The following is an 18985-nucleotide window of genomic DNA, read 5'->3' as shown; positions in this document are numbered from 1 at the left end:
AATGACAAATAAAAAAAATAATTCTAAATACTGCAAAATTATTTTGCAAAAACATGTAGATTAAAAAAGGGGGGTTAATTTCGTCCCTAATTATCCTAGGACAATTGTTTTTCGTTCTAAGTGTGTATTAAAATTTAATCTTTCCAGATATGAAAAAATAATTTTTCTGCGGGTAACGGTTAAAAAGTTGTTCTAATTGTTTATAAGTAAACAAAAAATGGACGTGTTTTGCAAAATAATTTTACACTGTTTAAAATTACTTTTTGTCATTTTCTTAATTAAGTCAATAGTATAAGAAATGTTCTTCTTCCAAAAACTGTCAGAAGTCTTACTGTAACCTCATAATTTTCTGACTTATAATGTTGCAAAAAAAATGAATTTGGGATAAACAAATTAAATAACTTTTGAACTATTTGACCAATTGCTTTTAAATTTAAAACATAATTTAAGCACCAGAAGTCTCAGCAATTCGTGTAATAAGAAGGTTCTAAGTTAATTTTTACATAAGCTATGAATATATATATATATACTCAAAATTTATTATTTATTTTGCAATTTTCGGAGCAACCAATAAGGATAGACATATTCAGCGAACGACATATTGAAACTTTTTATACGATTTATGAGTTTCTTACTCTCAAATTTGTTTAAAATGCTTAACTTTTTGGTTATAGACGAGTTAACGAAGATTTACCGATTTTTGATCTTCATTTGTTTAAAACTATGTATATTAGGGTGGGCCGTTGAGTAATGTGTTTTTATTTTGTTTTTTTAATTAAGTTCCCTGGCCCCAGAAAAGATGTATGATAAGATAACTTACTTCACAGTGTTTTATTTTATAATTAATTTTATTTTTCCACTGCCACAGCGCTGTATAAGAATGAGATTTTTTCGAAAAAATCGAATCATCTAATAAATGTCAAATTCTTTTTTTTTTATTTATTATGGTCTCCTAAGCCAGAAAACGTGTTTGATAAGATAACTGCCGTCATAGTATGTTTTTTATCCGATAAATAATTTTTTCCACTACCACAGAGCTATATAAAACTAAGAATTTTTCAAGAAAATTATATTTTTTTGTATGGTAGATTTTTTGCATACAAAAAAATAAATTGAGCTAAAGCTGACTTTGGTTTGAACACAAAATGCAAACGAAAATACGCCCTCTCAACCGCTTGTGTGTGACAGTGGTATGCTGTTACATATGCCAAAAGACTGGTGTTGGGATTTTCAACAACTTCCCTTAGTTGGTCTTTTGATAGCTTTATAGCTACACGAGGCTCTGTTCATAAAACTTTCTGACAGTCGATAATCTCAAAGTATTCCTTAGCGCATAAAAAAATAATTCTGCTACTATGAAATATCGCTTATCTTTGTAAATTAATTATTTCCTCTTAAAAATTGTTTAAAATCCCAGTTTTCTTATGTTTTTACGTTCACCAAATAATAGCATAATCAAAATAATATTCTCTGGACTGCCAAAATATCCCTTTCCTTAAATATTTTCGTATACTATATCTTTTAATTCTGGTATTAAGAAGAGGTCTGCTCGCAGAGTCATATTTTCTTCAATAGATGTGTTGCACCATAAAGTCATGATGGTTGAGTCTTAATGCAAAACCACATGAGCGCATACACTTTTATTCTAAAATAGCTTAGTAGTTCTAAATTTTCCGAGGGGTTTCCGATTGCTACATATAACCGAAAGATGCGGGAAGCAGTGGTAATCCAGCAAGAATGAACCATTTTCCCAGGCTGTCTCTTAGAAAGTTGTTCTGAACAAACACCACTTTCTGTTTTGTCAAATATCGTACAGAAATTCTTGATCTGTACTAAGATCGTCACTGCGGAAATCGTCAGCTGATGATTCTACTTTTGAAAATGAAGCTAAGATAGAGTTTCGCAAACATACAGTCGTTCTCCAAGAGGCCAGAAAATGCACGTGGTCCACTGGTACTGCTATACAGTTGTTCAAATAAATGTATTATAGGCAACTTGTTGGCAGACAAACCACTGCAGGGACCTTTCGATTTTATTCTCCAGTAGGTAATAATGCCTCCTTTACGCAAGTATTACTGACAGTACCGTTCAGTACAGAAATGTTGACGTCCAAGGTTACGTTATTTTAGAAGTGAAATAACGATTGGTAATGTGAACTTTTTACACTATCGTATATTTTTTTGAGTATATCATCACATTTTTTGAAGTAGGTTTCTAAATTAATTTTTGTCTATTTATTATTTCGTGGCGACATAGCCAAATAAAGTATACGTTAGTATATGTATAACGTATACACATAAACCAGCCACAACAATACAGATTTTATTTAAACTTTTTTTGGGGTACAAAATAAATAACCCTGATGTTTTAAAAATTAGATAATAAAAAAATATGAAGATTTGTGTGTGAAAAAGTTATTTTTCTTTTATTTTTTTCCACTGCCACAATGACATTTTATATTAAAATAATATAGAGGCTTTGTGGCAGTGGAGAAAAATATTTTTAGCTACTCATTTTGGGCTTAAAATTTGTGTTTTAGTACAACGCAACTTTTTTGACCTCAGGTGTTGTTTATTTTACAGAAAAAAGTTTTTCAGCCCACCCTAATATATATCATCAAAATCGGCTGCAGGAAACATAAAGGTTATTAATATAGATATCCATACTACTCAAAAAATTTGGTTTCGGCCTGGAGGGGGATGTGTCACGAGAAAAATCTTATTTCTCTGGACTACTTAGGTGATACGATCATTTGCGGGTTTTGTACAGACTTATGCTATCTGATTTTTGCTCCTCTACCTGCAAGAGATTCATACTACATGTAACAAACAGCTGTACGGGTACTGTTATCATTAACCATCAAATTAAACATCCACAGCTGTATCTTATAAAATGCAACCGATGATTTTAGGTCTGAGTTGGTAAGCACCATTATAGGTCGAAAATGTATGTCCTTAAATGTGGAAAAGTTTTGTCACTTTCTGTATCTCTGATTTTTTCATTATAGCTTCTATTTGGTGGGACTTGTTATCTGAAGAGAGTTTTTTATTCTGGTCATTTGTACAAATTTTTAATTGCAGAATAAATTTATTGCAGGTAAAACATGTATCAAATTTTGGATTTTTAAATCCAAGGTTAAGCTTTTTAAATTCCTATGAATAAATTTGGATATGATATGAGTCTCTTCGACTACAATACAATTACATTAAATGTACAATAGAAAGCACATCTACATTTATTAAAATAAAAAATATCACTTCACTTCCTCTAAAAGTGTTTTTGTTGAGAGTTCTATTGTACATAATTTGCCCTGCCCTGCCCTGTTAAAAATTTCATTTTTAAGTCGTTACTTTCAAACAGAATATCTATAGGTATTGATTTTGTGTATGTATTTAGCTGTTAATGAATATTTTCATGAAATGTGCTTGCTACACATTATACACTGTATATTATTAACCAAAACATTGAAAGAGATATAGCCCAATAAAATAAAATAAAATCAAAATGTAATTCCGTACAGGTTGGAATAAATTTTTTATTAAAGTTTAGGTTCAGACAAAAGATATTTTCAAGAAAGTATATGATTCATATGAGGGGATCATTGTTTAAATAATTAAAAATTGATAATTTTTGCACCAAATTTACTTTTTTAACTGCTGCGGCAACTCTTGTTTTTATTAAGGATTTTACAATTTTTTTGTGCAAAGATGAAGAAAAAGTCTTTTATATGAGACAATGCCTTGGAGGACAATGTGGAGTTCGAATCGGGGGTGAAACTATTAACAACATCAGATATGCAGACGACACCGCGATCATGGCTGAAAACATCGAAGATCTTCAATTCCTTATAGATCGAGTCACTATAGAATGCTCCAATAACGGACTTAACATAAATGCAACAAAGACAAAGTTACTTGTGGTTAGTAAACAAGACGTCGGCCCTATGCAACTAATTGTCAGTGATGAATCGATAACAAAAGTTAACCATTTTAAATACCTAGGATGTTGGATAAACGAGACACTAAATCCGGATGAAGAGATTAAAACTCGTATAGAAATTGCAAGAGGAGCATTTATGAAACTTAGATATATTCTGAGCAACTCTCAGCTGAACTTACAACTAAGAATCAAGTTCCTAAAATGTTATATGTATCCTGTATTACTATATGGATGTGAAACCTGGATCATGAAGGTTAACATGATGAACAAATTAGAAGCCTTTGAGATGTGGTCATATCGTAGAATGCTCAGAATATCTTGGGTTCAACGCATTTCTAACAGAGAAGTCTTAAACAGAGTAGGTCAAGGCGAAGGTGACTTAATGAAGATGATAAAAAAGAGAAAACTTGAATATCTGGGGCATATAATGAGAGGTAGCAGATACAGGATGCTGCAGTTAATACTCAATGGAAAGATCGACGGAAAAAGAGGAATTGGTCGAAAGAAATATTCATGGCTCCGAAACCTTCGTCAATGGACTGGCTTATCAGCAGATAAAATGTTACATGCCGCACAAGATCGAGAACGATACCGGCAAATTGTTATGGAAGCTACCCACGCCTAAAAATTTGAGCACGGTACTTAAAGAAGAAGATATGAGACTTACTAAATTAAATTTGACCCGTAATTTATTTAAATAATTTTAAATTAAAATTGAAAAACAAATTTCCAAAAAATATTATTTGCATTATAAATAAGCACTATAAAATATTTTGTTTTACAGAAAAAGTTGCACTATGATATCACTATAAATTGACAAAAAATTGGTTGATAAATATTGAGTAGTTTATGAGAGATTTAATTTGTTTGTAAAAAAATGCCATTTTTTCAATTGCAAAAACGCCGTTGTTACCAATAGAGTATACAAGTTTTTAAGGTCTTATTTTTTTTATTTAATGTATATTTTTTTTATAAATTTTTTCACAAATTAAAATTTTAGTTAAATGCCTTTTCAAAATTACCTTTGAAAATTGATGTAATTTGTTTAAAACTTGTTTTTTTTAATAACATCACCGGGATTAAAAATTTTGAAATTTCTTTTCGATATTCGTGTTCCTGGTAGTTTTTGACACACTTACAAAAGAAAAAAAAAATCAAGACCCATTTTTTGCCGGGATAGATTTTCCAAGTTTAAAAATTCATAATTTGTTTATTTATCAATATTAACATTTTAAAGTTCGTGAGTACATCTATCAACCCTACTAAATCAAACCCTACTAAAAAATGTCATTTACACATAGAGTTAAAATTTTAGAATATTTAAGAAAATAGTGATTTCCGTAGCGACCTTAACTGAAAACTTTTTGCATGAAGAGTGGTGCAGTAATACTTTGCAATATCTTCGTTAATAATGGACCAATTTCAATTTTTTTTATTTTATGGGAGCTTGTAAAAATAGTAACATCTAAATGACACTTTTAACAATAAATATTCGTAAATTTGTGATAAACATTTTTTTTCAATTTTTTTTCTGTAGATGTGATAAATAAAAATTGAAACAAAATATTTTTTTTAATTAACAAAATAATACTGAATTAGCATTAAAAATTTGCTAAAGGCTTTTTGTTTGTACAATATTAAAATATACAGTGAGCACGTAAAGGTTGGAATATATTCATTTTCTCGAGAATGGACGATTTTGGAAAAAAATCCCGAAACAAGTCAAATTTTATTTTTAAATTACGACTTTTTGGCATATATATCATACTAGTGACGTCACCCATCTGTGCGAGATGACGTCATCGATGATTTTTTTAAATGAGGATAGCTCGTTTGAAATGACGTGTGATAGCTCATTTGAAAAGTAATTCAATTCTCTATTCAGTAGTTTAAACATTAACATAATTATTTATACAGGGTGTCCAAAAAAAATTTTTTGAATTTAATTTATTGACATAAAAAGTATGTAATTTATTTAATTCACAATACATTTTCCTGCTCTCAGAAAAGAGAAGAATGTTTATTTGACAAATAAATATTGTTTTTTGCTTAAATTCAATATTAATGCAGCCACCCACCTGCCTCTTGATCTCTTTCTTCAATCCTGCCCCCCCGGAGGAAGTGTAGTGGTCGACGTGATGTCGTGTATTGTCCGTCTCCAAAGATCTCTGTCTCTGGTCATTTCTTTTAACTCATGCATATGTTTAATAGGTTTTGATAGGTTTGATAGGTGCCTCTTGATAGTTTGAACATTTAATTTAAGCGAAAAGTGGTGATTATTTTTCAAATAAACATTTTTTCTGTTTTCTGAGGGCAGTAAAATGTATTTTGAATTAAATAAATTAAATACATCCTTCTTTTTATATCAATAAATTTAATGCAAAAAATTTTTTTTGGGCACCCTGTATATATAATTATATTAATGTTTATACTGCTAAATAGAGGATTGAATTACCTTTCAAATGAGCTATCACACGACCCCCATTCTCATTTAAAAAATCATCGATGACGTCATTACGCCCAGATGGGTGACGTCACTAGTTTGATATAAGTATATGCCAAAAAGTCTTAATTTAAAAATAAAAATTGACCTGTTTCGGAATGTTTTCCAAAATTTTCCATTCTTGACAAAATGAATTAATTCCAACCTTTACGTGCTCATTGTATAATATGTGTTTTACATATAATTTTATAATCTTTTTAACAGGTAATACACTAAAATATGTGTGTTAATTTTTATTCACTTTTATACATATATTTATATAGAGGTTGTCCTCCATTTTTCTTATATATTTTATTTTGTATTCACATTATCTTTGCGAGATTTGCCAATAATTTGTACAAAGAAAAAAGTTTTTATGATTCTTTAAGAAAAATTTACTATTTTGTTAAATTTTTAAAATAAAAATTTGTTTTAATACTCTTTTGTGATTATATTTGGTGCCAACTTTTGTTTATCACAATACTAGAGAAAAAAAAAGTTTATAACTAATTATTGATTATTTATGGCAAAAAGGATTACACAAATGCTATTATTTTTATATGCTACCCCAAATTAAAAGAAAACATTGAAATTGGCCCATTATTAACAGAGATATTGGAAACTACTCCTCCGCCAATTTTCAGACAAAAAGTTTTCATTTAAGGTGTTGCGAAAATCATCATTTTTCAAAATATTCTACAATTTTGACAAATGACAAATGACATTGCTAAGTAGTAAGGTTAATAGATGTAGTCACGTACATACTTTTAAATTCAATATTGATAAATAAACAAATTATGAATTTTTAAACTGGGAACAGCTCTCGGCCAAAAGTGCTTCTAGAAAATTTTTATTCTCTTGTGGATATGTCAAAAATTACCAAGAATACGAATATAAAAAAATATTTTCAAGATTTTTAATTTCGGCGATGTTATTAAAAAAAATTATTTTTAAACAAATTACACCAATTTTCAAACGCCATTTTGGAAGGGTGTCTAATAGAAATTTTAATTTGTCAATACATTTGTCGAAAATATACATAAAAGCAAAACAAATGGGATCTTAAAAACTTGTATACTCTATCAGAAACAACCGCGTTTTTGCAATTGAAAAAATGGTAATTTTTTATAAACAAATTAAATATCTCATAAACTACTTAATATTTATCGACCAATTATTTTATCAATTTATAATGATATCATAGCGCAACTTTTTCTGCAAAACAAAATATTTTATAGAGCTCATTTATATTGCAAATAATATTTTTTTTGAAATTTGTTTTTCAAATTTAATTTACAATTATTTAAATAAATTAAGGGTCAAATTTAATTTAGTAAGTCTCATATAAAAGACTGTTTTTTCATCTTTGCAGAAAAAATTTGTAAAATCCTTAATAAAAACACGAATTACCGCAGCAGTTAAAAAAGTAAATTTTGTGCAAAAATTACCTATTTTTAATTATTTAAACAATGATCCCCTCATATGAATCATATACTTTCTTGAAAATATATTTTATTTGGACCTAAACTTTGATAAAAAATTTATTCCAACCTGTACGGAATTACATTTTGATTTACATGTATTGCAATTTTATTTGATTGGTCTAATAAGAAAGTGAGAAACACAATGTAATCAATTCCCAAATTATATTAAATGAATCATTAAATACATTTCTTTTTTCATGACTCCGTCATGCGTCAGTTTTAGTGAGCATTTCACTTATTAACTGGATAAATCTGCAAATGTACCTAATCAGTTAAGTCAAATGTTTTGGTTAGGTACACACCGATCTAAACCAGATAAAAGGACTTGATTGGTTGATTTCATCTCTAAAATAAATAAAATTGTAAGTACGAAAAAGATCACTATTTAATATGGAACCACAGGTATACCATTTGACTTGTCTGTTTTAATCCAGCCGTAGATAATTTTTCTTTAGATGACTTTAATAAAGAAAAAAAACTTCTCAAAAATTGACTTGTCTGCTTTTGTCCGCTGACCACACAATTATTGATACTGACGAAGAGTTAGGCTGATATTTATTTGAAAATTGTGCGTGAACGATACACTGGCAGTTCGTATCACCTAATTTAGACATTAAAACTTTCACGATGATTCCAACTTTTAATGGTACCTCCTTTAATCTTTTCGGGGTTAACGTGCGGATTATCAGTCCGCTTGTCGGATCCTTTGTCGATTTCTGCCGGTCGTGGGGAGGTCGCTAGTTTCAAGCAAAGGGACACTTTATTCAGGGGAGGATGTGAGAGTCTAGGGCATTCAGTTGTGATGATGTATCGAATTGCGGAGCGTGAGTCCGCACTTTATAAGAAATCTTCAGGTAAATTAAAATTTAAAATATTTTATTTTTCATCATCATCATCGTCATCATCATCATCATCATCAATGACGTTACAACTCTTCGTGAGTCTTTGTCGCGTTTACTATTGCCTTCCATGTTATTCGGTCCTGTGTCACTATGGCCCGGTGTTCATGAGCGGAATGTTGCCGTCAGTCTGTCAGGAAAGTTTCCGTGCGACCGCAGTTGTGATGTTATGGCTGGAGGTTCTACGGGGGGTATTACACATAAGACGGAAATTTTGCAGCCGCGGAACGTTTTCGCAATCCAGCCGCACCATCCATAGCAAACCGTCCTCCGTCGTGGTTGACGTCTTCCAAGGTTGACGTTGGTGCGTTATTTCTATTGAAATGTGTTGAATCGTGTTCACGATAGGGATGGGAAAAACCTAGCGGTTGTAATCTAAAACCGGTTCTTTACTTCGCAATAACCGGTTTTGCTGGTTGTGTTTTTTCCCGGTTATAACCGGTTTTTTCTTTTTAAAGTAATAAACGGTGAAAAACCGGAGAATTTATTAAACCTCTGAAAAAGATAATGAGTTCGGAAAAAAAGATTGCTTGTTTTAAATTTAGTTAATGACTTTTACCACTCTGTCCACTCACTGAAAAATGTTTAAGAAATATAATAGGCTGTATTGGCCATTTAGATGATATTGAGAATAAGCAGGTCTGTTAAATTGGAGAATCCTATTATTAAAAACAAATATAAAGTATCATTCAGTTGTGCAGTGTCAGCAGTGTGCAGTCAAGTTAGTTATAATGTTATACATACAACTATACACTATAAAGTGGTGTACACAAATGAGACACATATTTCTTATCATTAAATATATTATAAATTAAGGAAAAAAGTCATAACCAGATAAACAGATAAAATAGTTTTGCGTAGGTATCTTGTGTAAAAAGGAATTATTTTTTTTACGGAACTTTAACAAATTTGACAAAAACATACAATAATTCATTATTTGTTTTAATAAATTTGACTATTTTATAATTGATGCATATATTATACGTTATAGTATAATTTACTTTATATTACTTTTATATTCTTATAAATAGGTATATAACTTGACTACCTTTTTTATTTTTATATTATTTGGCTTATTTACACCCAAAATATTCATTGCGTTATTTTATTATATTATTTGACCTCTAAAAATATTTGTTTTCCAAACAAATTTCTCCGCTTATATTGGGAACTGACATCCGCTTTTAAAAATAGCTGGTGGACATCAGAGTACCAAAACTCAAAACCGAGTATTTTACCTAGTCTCTGCCCCTCTAATCAAACCAAAACATCCATCCTTGAATATAGGCCTCCTCTTCATTCCTCCGTGCCTGTCTATCTTGAACATTTTGCATCCATTTTGACCCGCCGTGTTTCTTCAGGGCATCTGACCATCGCATTTGTGGCCTTTCCCTTTTTCATTTGGGGTTCCATTATCTCCAATGTATAATCATCTTAGTCCACCTTTCATCCTTCTGCTTTAGGGCATGTCTGTCAATTGGCTAGTTCGAAATTCCAGTTCCAGTTCCATTTTCCCTATTCCACTGCGCAATACACGCCGATGCCATCTAAATATCGATTGATTATATTGGTATCGATTCGAATGGATTATCGCAAACTAAAATGCAATTTAATGTAACGTTGTAACCTATTGGGTATTGGATATTAATTAACAAAAACCATAAACCGGTTTTTAGAATAACCGGTTTTTTTACCGGTTATAACCGTTAGGTTGAACCGTAAGTAAAAAAACCGGTACATATTACCGAAAACCTATGTTTTGTCAACAACCGCCATCCCTAGTTCACGACAGGAAAGAAACCGTGCGTTTTCAGTCTGGAACAGGCCGCGAGATTACGGATCGTAGTGCAAATATGTGAATTTCCTTATTTTGATGAGTTTGTAATTGGTTGAGAAAGTAGCGGATATTTAAATTAAGTATTGGGGTTCTTCTAAATGTTTGTATTATATTAATGACTACTTATAGAGATCCTTTTTGATCTTTTTGATTAATTAAATACTAATGTAAAATGTAAATCTAATTATTTTATAAATATTGATAATAATTTTTGTAAACACACATTGAAAAATAGAAATTAAAAAGGAACTTTTAAATAACATTCTGTTAATAATAAATGCATATCATAAGAACTCTAGAGTTCCTATATAGCAGTGACGCTGTATAATACATTGTGAAGTAAAAAGAGATGGAACTAGTAGAGGTAGAATTTATCGATATAAACTGATAAACTAATAGCCCGGGAGGTAGTGTCAAATTTGACCGGAGCATTTTAGCATGGTTGATTTCTTTTTATTTAGTTAGGTGTTCCAAAGCTTATTAACAAATGATGTGTCAGCTGGCCCAAAACCGGGGATTTTAGACAAGAAAAGTTAAAATGCGAAACTTGATGGAAGAACGCTACAGCTTATGTTAAATATTTATCTACGTGACTTACAAGTCTTAATAGCCTGGATTACTTGACTCCTAGCTTTCACTCAGGCAAACCGGGTTCAAATCCTGGCGTTGAAATTTTTTTGTTTTTAAAATGGACATTCTATTTTGAAAAATAATTATTTTTATAATACCATGTTTTTATTATTTATACGAGACAATATAAAAATATGTATGTCTTTTATAGAATTATGGATGGAAATTATGAAATAGAACTTTGCATTTGATCATAAATATTATGATTGACCTTAATAAGCAAATTTGTTTTACATGAACCCCTGAAGCTTCCTGAGTTAGTACGATCAATCTAAGCGAAAAAAGGGGTTGCCCTCCCCACCCCCGACATTTTTTTAAATTTTTTTGGACATACAGTGGAACCCCGTTAACTCGGATTAATTGGGACCGCGGCCGATCCGGGTTATCGAAAATCCGGGTTAGCCGGAGAAAATGGTAAAAATTAATAAAATATGGTATGCTTACAGATAAACTCCGTTATAATTGTCACACAGACACTGGTAAACCAAGTTCGCATTCCACACAAAACCACACATACAAAGCGTCGTCAAAAGTCTCATTCTTAGCTTTATTAGCTTTGCACCGATTAAACTGTCTTTTGTTATCATTTTGAAAAAAAAAATTCTTCGATTTTAGTTCTATTTTTCTTCCAATCCGATACTGTAGATGTACCGACACCATAATATAATGCTGCAAGATTCACCTTTATCAATTCTACTTAATGCTTCTAGTTTCTTTTCCATTGTCACTACAACATTTTTACGTTTTGTTGCCCTTATAGACAAAAGACACGCAAACACAAAATCTGAATAAATTTACGAACGATTACAAAACGGAAGCGAACAATAATACGACTTTACTACACATAATACCGTCTCTGATGTTATGTTATTTAATAAAAGTGATGACTAAGACCATTGTTAAAAAAAGAATTTTAATAGTCTTTTCTAAATAATGCTAACACAGACAGTTTCAAAAAAATAAAGGATAATACAGGTGCATGTTGTTTTCGACAATGAATGTGGTGTACCATGAGTCATTTTTACTATGTTATATGTAGTTCAATCCGGTTCCATTATCTCTCAAATATTATATTACATAGAGTTGGTACAAAACCTCGTGAACCTTGAAAAAGCGTATGTATAACCGAAATAAAATGAAGCCAAAAACATACGACTATTTTATTTGCTGCGAATTGCGCGACAGGGTCCCATCTGCACCCTGATATTTTCAGTAATGTCGGATTCATCAATCGTTTCGTTCGTATATTGACGTCACCAAATAAATGAATTAGGTTCACGAGATTTTGTAACAGCAATACATTTTTATTGTTGAAATGTTTGTCTGATAAAAATCGGTCCGGGTTAGCCGGAGTTCCGGGTTATCGGGGGCCGACTTATCGGGGTTCCACTGTACTGTTTTTTCTTAATTTTATATGATGTAGGTCCAAAGATACATACAACCCTAAGTTTTCACTTTTCTATCACCAACCTCCATTTTTTAATAGGAATCTAAATATTTCCCTGTTCTCTATAATATATAAAAATGAATGCCTGTCTGTATGAGGAGCGATTAATCCTCCTCCTCCTCTATCTGTTATCCTTCGTAAGGATGTAGTGGCGTCATGTAGCCGTTTGACTATTTCTATCCAATCCTCTCTCTCCTGTGCGTGTTGTTTTGCTTCGGAGAACGAGTAACCAGTCATGTCCCTTATTTGGTCCGACCATCGTAATGGAGATCTTCCTCTGGATCTTCTACCATCTACGTTGCCATTAATCAAAACGCAATAAATCCTGTTTTTTTTTTGAGTTAAATTAACACTAAATAACTTTGTCATGAAATATTACATCCAGAGGTCACAGCCTATTTCTTCCAAACGCCATAATATATCAAATAGAAAATAGCTACCGAAAGTGTGCAAATCAATCAAGACACAATAAATCCAGTATTCCGCTGAATAACGCCCTTATTGAAAAAAAGAAAAAGTCTCTGAAACATCTCTTAGAACAGCACTTTGGCGATGACTGGATGAACGATGAGTCTTTAGATTAGTAGAAGAAATCCTTAGCAACAGAAGGCTCGAATAACGAAGAACAACATCAAAACCAATGTGACTGCCTGGAACTTAAGTAATCATTATTTACGCAGACACCACAAAAACTAGTCAAAAGTTTGCCTGGTCAGCTAGTTAATAATAAAAAAATATTCTTGGACTAGTTTGACTAGCTGAACCGGCAAACTTCGTACCGCCTTAGAACTAAATAATTTTTAAAAGTTAAATACCTAAAAATTACCAGAAAGCCAAAAAATGCTCAAAAATATTACGTACACTTTTTTCTATCAATGCATATTTTACGATTCTATAAGGGACATAGGGACAGACAAACATTCATTTTTACATATTATAGAGAATAGGGAAATATTTTTAGACTGCTAATAAAAAATTGGGGTTGGTGATAGAAAGGTGAACTTTTCACCTCCCTTTTTACTTAGATTGTTGGTCGTACCAACTCAGGAACCTTCAGGGGTCCTACAACAAATTTGGTTAATAAGATCAATCATAATATGATCAAATGCATAGTTTGCGATTCTACAAAAGCCATACAGATTTCTTTATATTGTCTCTTATAGATCATACAAACACGGTATTATAAAAATAATTACTCTTTAGAATAAACTGTCAATTTAAAAAAAAAAATTCAACGCGATGGATTTGAACCCGGATTTCCTGAGTGAAATCTTTTATCCAAGTAATCAAGGGTATTAAGACTTGTAAGTCACGTAGATAAATATGTGACATAAGTTTTAGCGTTTTTCTATCAAGTTTCATATTTTACCTTTTCTTGTCCAAAATCCCCGGTTGCGGGCCAGCTGACACATCATTTGTTAATAAGCTTTGGAACAGCTAACTAAATAAAAAGAAATCAGCCATGCTAAAATGCTCCGGTAAGATTTGACACTACCTCTCGGGCTATAAGTATCGGAGGAGAATAACAAATCTCACTGTGACAGGAGAATTTTTCTAAAATATTCCTGTCACAGACGTCTAAAGGTGGGAGACTATGTAATGTAATGTTAATATTTTATACGTCTATATCGATAATTTCCATCTCTACTAGTTTCATACCTCTTTATTTTACAGTGTATTATGTTTTCCATCTTTTGAGTTATGTTGCCGGTTATTAGCGCTCTAATAACACAAAAAATAACGCCAAAGAAGGAAAACATAATACTGTGAAATAAAAAGAGATAAAATTAAAAGAATATAATAATATACAGTGATGAGCGCGCTAATAACCGGCAAAAACGCAAAAGATGGAAATACATAATACATTGTGACCTAAAAAGAGATGAAACTGGTAGACGTGGAAATTATAGATATAAACCTATAAATTAACATTACATTACATAGTTTCCCAACTTTAGACGTCTGTGACAGTATTTTTTAAAATCCTGTCACAATCCTTTTATAATCTCCTGTCACAGTGACAGTTGTCATACTCCTTCGATACGTCTAAAGGTGGGAAACTATGTAATGTGAATTTTTACGTTTATATCGATAATTTCCACCTCTACTAGTTTCATCTTTTTTTACTTCAAAATGTATTATATTTTCGATCTCTTGTGTTATTTTTCCGGTTATTAGCATACCCATCATTGCATAATATAATATAATAATTATTATTATTTCGTTAAATTAGCCATTAGTAATTATAGACCAGGGCGCATCTGTAAAAATATTAGTACATTTGGACGTTGAGAGGTGACTAAAATTTTTTTGCAGAAATTGCTTGCCAATAACTCAAATAATAATATTTGAGTTATCCTCCCTCTCAAAAAGGTCCGGAACATTGTTTAAATAAGCAAAATGTAAAAAAATGAAGGAAAATTTCGATTTTTTTCTAAGTTTTTTGAATATAACTTTAAAAGTATTCATTTTCGAGAAAACTTGTACTGACATAAAAGTTGCGTAATTAAATTTTCAACAATATAGAATTGGCTAAAAATTTAAAGAATAGTTACCCTTGTTGCAAAATAGCAATTATTGCGAAAATTCCATACAAAAACAAGTATTCGCATTTTACGTTTTTCAACCATTTATACTACACTTAGGACCTTCATATTTCATTCACAGAAACTATATGATGTAGTAAAACAATACTGTAAATTTAATTAAGATTGGTTAAATAGATTTTGCAAAATAAATTTTGCAATCCAGCTTTCGCAAAAAAAAATCATTTTTTCAAAATCTTACAGGACTGAAAATGAAGCAGATAGCAAGTTGAAATTTTTTTTTGCTTATAGAAGTAAAACTTATAGAAGTATTCACAGAAACTATATGATGTAGTAAAACAATACTGTAAATTTAATTAAGATTGGTTAAATAGATTTTGCAAAATAAATTTTGCAATCCAGCTTTCGCAAAAAAAAATCATTTTTTCAAAATCTTACAGGACTGAAAATGAAGCAGATAGCAAGTTGAAATTTTTTTTTGCTTATAGAAGTGTACTGTACCTTTCATTTGCAATTTGCAAAACTAAAATTGATTAACTACCACGGCGTCAGGAATTTTTTTAAATAAACCTTAATTATTGGTGCTACGCGCAGGATAGCGGATAGTTTTCTCTGATTGGGCATTGCAATGACCTTTGATAATGATTTATACATTTTAATTTTTATTATATTTCGATATAAATAAATAAATGTGTTTATTGCAAAATAAAAACACATACTCTATCCTTTGAAATAACACTTTTTTAGCAAAAACTTTCTTTGTTGATATATTTTAACTTGGAAAATAAAAGTTTATTATTTTTAAACATATGCAATTGTTTAAACAATATTTCACAAACAATAATAAAATTAGTTTGATTTTTGTGGAATTAAAATATTAAAATACAACAAAATATAGAGTAACAAAAATAATATATTAGATAAAGATTGGAAGAAATTTTGGTGGAAATCAACTTGTGTGAATTCACACCGCTGTCCTGCGCGTAGCACCAAAAATTAATGTTTATTTAAAAAATTTCCTGACGCCGTGGTAATTAATCGATTTCAATTTTGCAAATTGCAAAGGAAAGGTACAGTACACTTCTATAAGCAAAAAAAATTCAACTTGCTCTCTGCTTTATTTTCAGTCCTGCAACATTTAAAAAAAATGAATTTTTTTTGCGAAAGCTGGATTGCAAAATTTATTTTGCAAAATCTATTAAACCGATCTTAATGTAATTTACAGTGCTGTTTTACTATATCATAAAGTTTTTCTGAGTAAAATATGAAGGTCCTAAATGTAGCATAAATGGTTGAAAAACGTAAAATGCGAATACTTGTTTTTGTATGTTTTTTTCGCAATTATTGCTATTTTGCAACAAGGGTGACTATTATTTAAATTTTAAACCGATTCTATGTTGTAGGAAATTTAATTACGCAACTTTTACGTCACTAAAACTTTTCTCAGAAATGAATAAAGTTATAATCAAAAAACCAATAAAAAAAATCGAATTTTTCCTTTCATATTTTGACATTTTGATTATTTAAACAATGTTCCGGACCATTTTGAGTGGGGGGATAACTTAAATATTATTATTGGACCAATTTGCAAGCAATTTCTGCAAAAAAATTTGAGTCACCTCTCAACGTCCATCTCAAAACAGATCCGCCCTGGACTATTATAAAAGTTGAATATAACCTCGACAGATTTGTTTAGAAGATTTCGATGTGATATCTTTTTTCCAGATTTATACAGTTTTCCTATTAATGTTATATATTCTTATTATAACACAATAAGAAGTATAAATGCATGGAGATAATCATAATCAAACCTGTTTTATTCGAACATAATATACAATATTTTCTCGGATTGTTAGGTAAAGCTTAAAATTCAGTTCTTCAATAAATAGTGTGCATTTATTATTACTATTAGTATTAGCCATCATCCAAGCAGTAAAGAAGTTCCATACTTATTTATTAGTAAAATTATTAGCTACTAAATTCAAAATAGCAACACATTGCCAAGCTTTCCAGAGAGTGGCAAGATGGGCTTTACTGTTAGAGGTATACCAATATGAAATAGAACATCGAGCAGGCACCCGAATGTCTCATGTTGATGCTCTTAGCATCAACTCTTCATTGTCAGAGGACAAAGAAATAGAATGCGGAATTATCTAAAGGCTAAAATTAGCGCAAAGGAAAGAAGAATATATTCAGTCAATAAAAAAAATATTGAAACGTGAAGACGTATATAATAATTATTTTCTAAAGAACGATATTTTATATGTATAAATACGTAGATGGTAAAGAAATTAGAGTTGTACCAGAGGTAATGCAAAATGAGATTTAAAGACGCTCACATAAGATAAGACATTCCTTTTACAGCAACGAAGACGAAAAATAACGGACAAAGGAGCAGGATTTACATCTAATGGATTCAAATTATATTGTCAGGAAGGAAATATTGAACATCTTACCATTACGTACTGCATTTGTACCAAGAGGAAACGGTCAAGTTGAAAGAATAAATTGGATTATAATACCTACATTAATGAAGCTACATATTGAAGACCCAACCAAATGGTATAAACAATTAAGTAGAGTGCAACAAGCTTTGAATTTGACGTTAGACTGCACACCGTTTGACATATCACTTGGAATATCACAATGAGAAGTAAGCAATATGTAAAGATTCAAGAATCAATATAGAAAGAAGTCGTCGAAGAATTTTCTAAGTAGAGAGAAGAGATGCGAAGAAGCACACTGCAAAAATTCAAGAAGAGAATAGAAGTTATGACAGAAGGAAAGAAGCTAGAATATACAAAGAAGGAGACATAGTAGCTATAAAAAGAAGACTTTGGACAAGAAGAGTTTGGACGTGGTCTGAAATTAAATGGAAGTTTCTTGGGTCTTATGAAGTTATCAAGGTGAAAAGAAATGATAGATACGACGTTGTCAAGCATTGTTCATGTCCAAACAATACGTCTACTTGCGCCGAATATATGAAGCCGTGGATCGATGGGGAATCAGAAGAATCCGATACGGATTCTTCTCAGAAGGGCCGAGTAGAGATGTTTTACAATACATTAAAATATTAATTAAAGTTTTATACGTGTATATATCCATGCCTCATATATGCGGTCACAACGTTCGCCGCTAGGTGGAAAATCAAAGCGCGAGAGGAGAGTCGAATAACATAATCATCAGCAGCCGTAAAACGTGTTTGTTCATCGTAAAAAAAGCATTAACCATAGTTTTATAAATGTAATCAATCAAGATATACAAATTTACGAAGACGTGTAGAACTAAACGTCTATTTAGAAAACGAACAGAAAATCGAAAAACCTAAACTATTATAAAAATAATTATAGTACGGAATTACGGTCCTGAATTTAGTACTAAAATACAGCAACTAAGTCGTCTCCTGAATTATTAACAATTTTCTAAAAATTTAACCAAATATTTATTCTAAAAGTATATCAGTGAAAGCAGTATAATAATTAGTGTGCTAATTTGTGATATAAATCATAACTACTGTGAGTAGTATATTTCTATATATTAACTATTAATCAATACTCTAACCTCAAAAAATGATATCTAAGAGTACCGATAAGAAACCACTACTTTTTGTTCTCACCTTCTGTTCCTACCGGCTTTCAAGACAGGGCCGTGTCGAGGATCGAGATGGAGAGGTATGCGGAATAAATATAAAAATGGATGGAAATCCATATGGAGAAGCTTC

This window comes from Diabrotica virgifera, chromosome 5, assembly GCF_917563875.1.
Source record: "Diabrotica virgifera virgifera chromosome 5, PGI_DIABVI_V3a".
In the NCBI taxonomy this organism is placed as follows: Eukaryota; Metazoa; Arthropoda; class Insecta; order Coleoptera; family Chrysomelidae; genus Diabrotica; species Diabrotica virgifera.
This window is presented reverse-complemented; position numbering follows the sequence as displayed.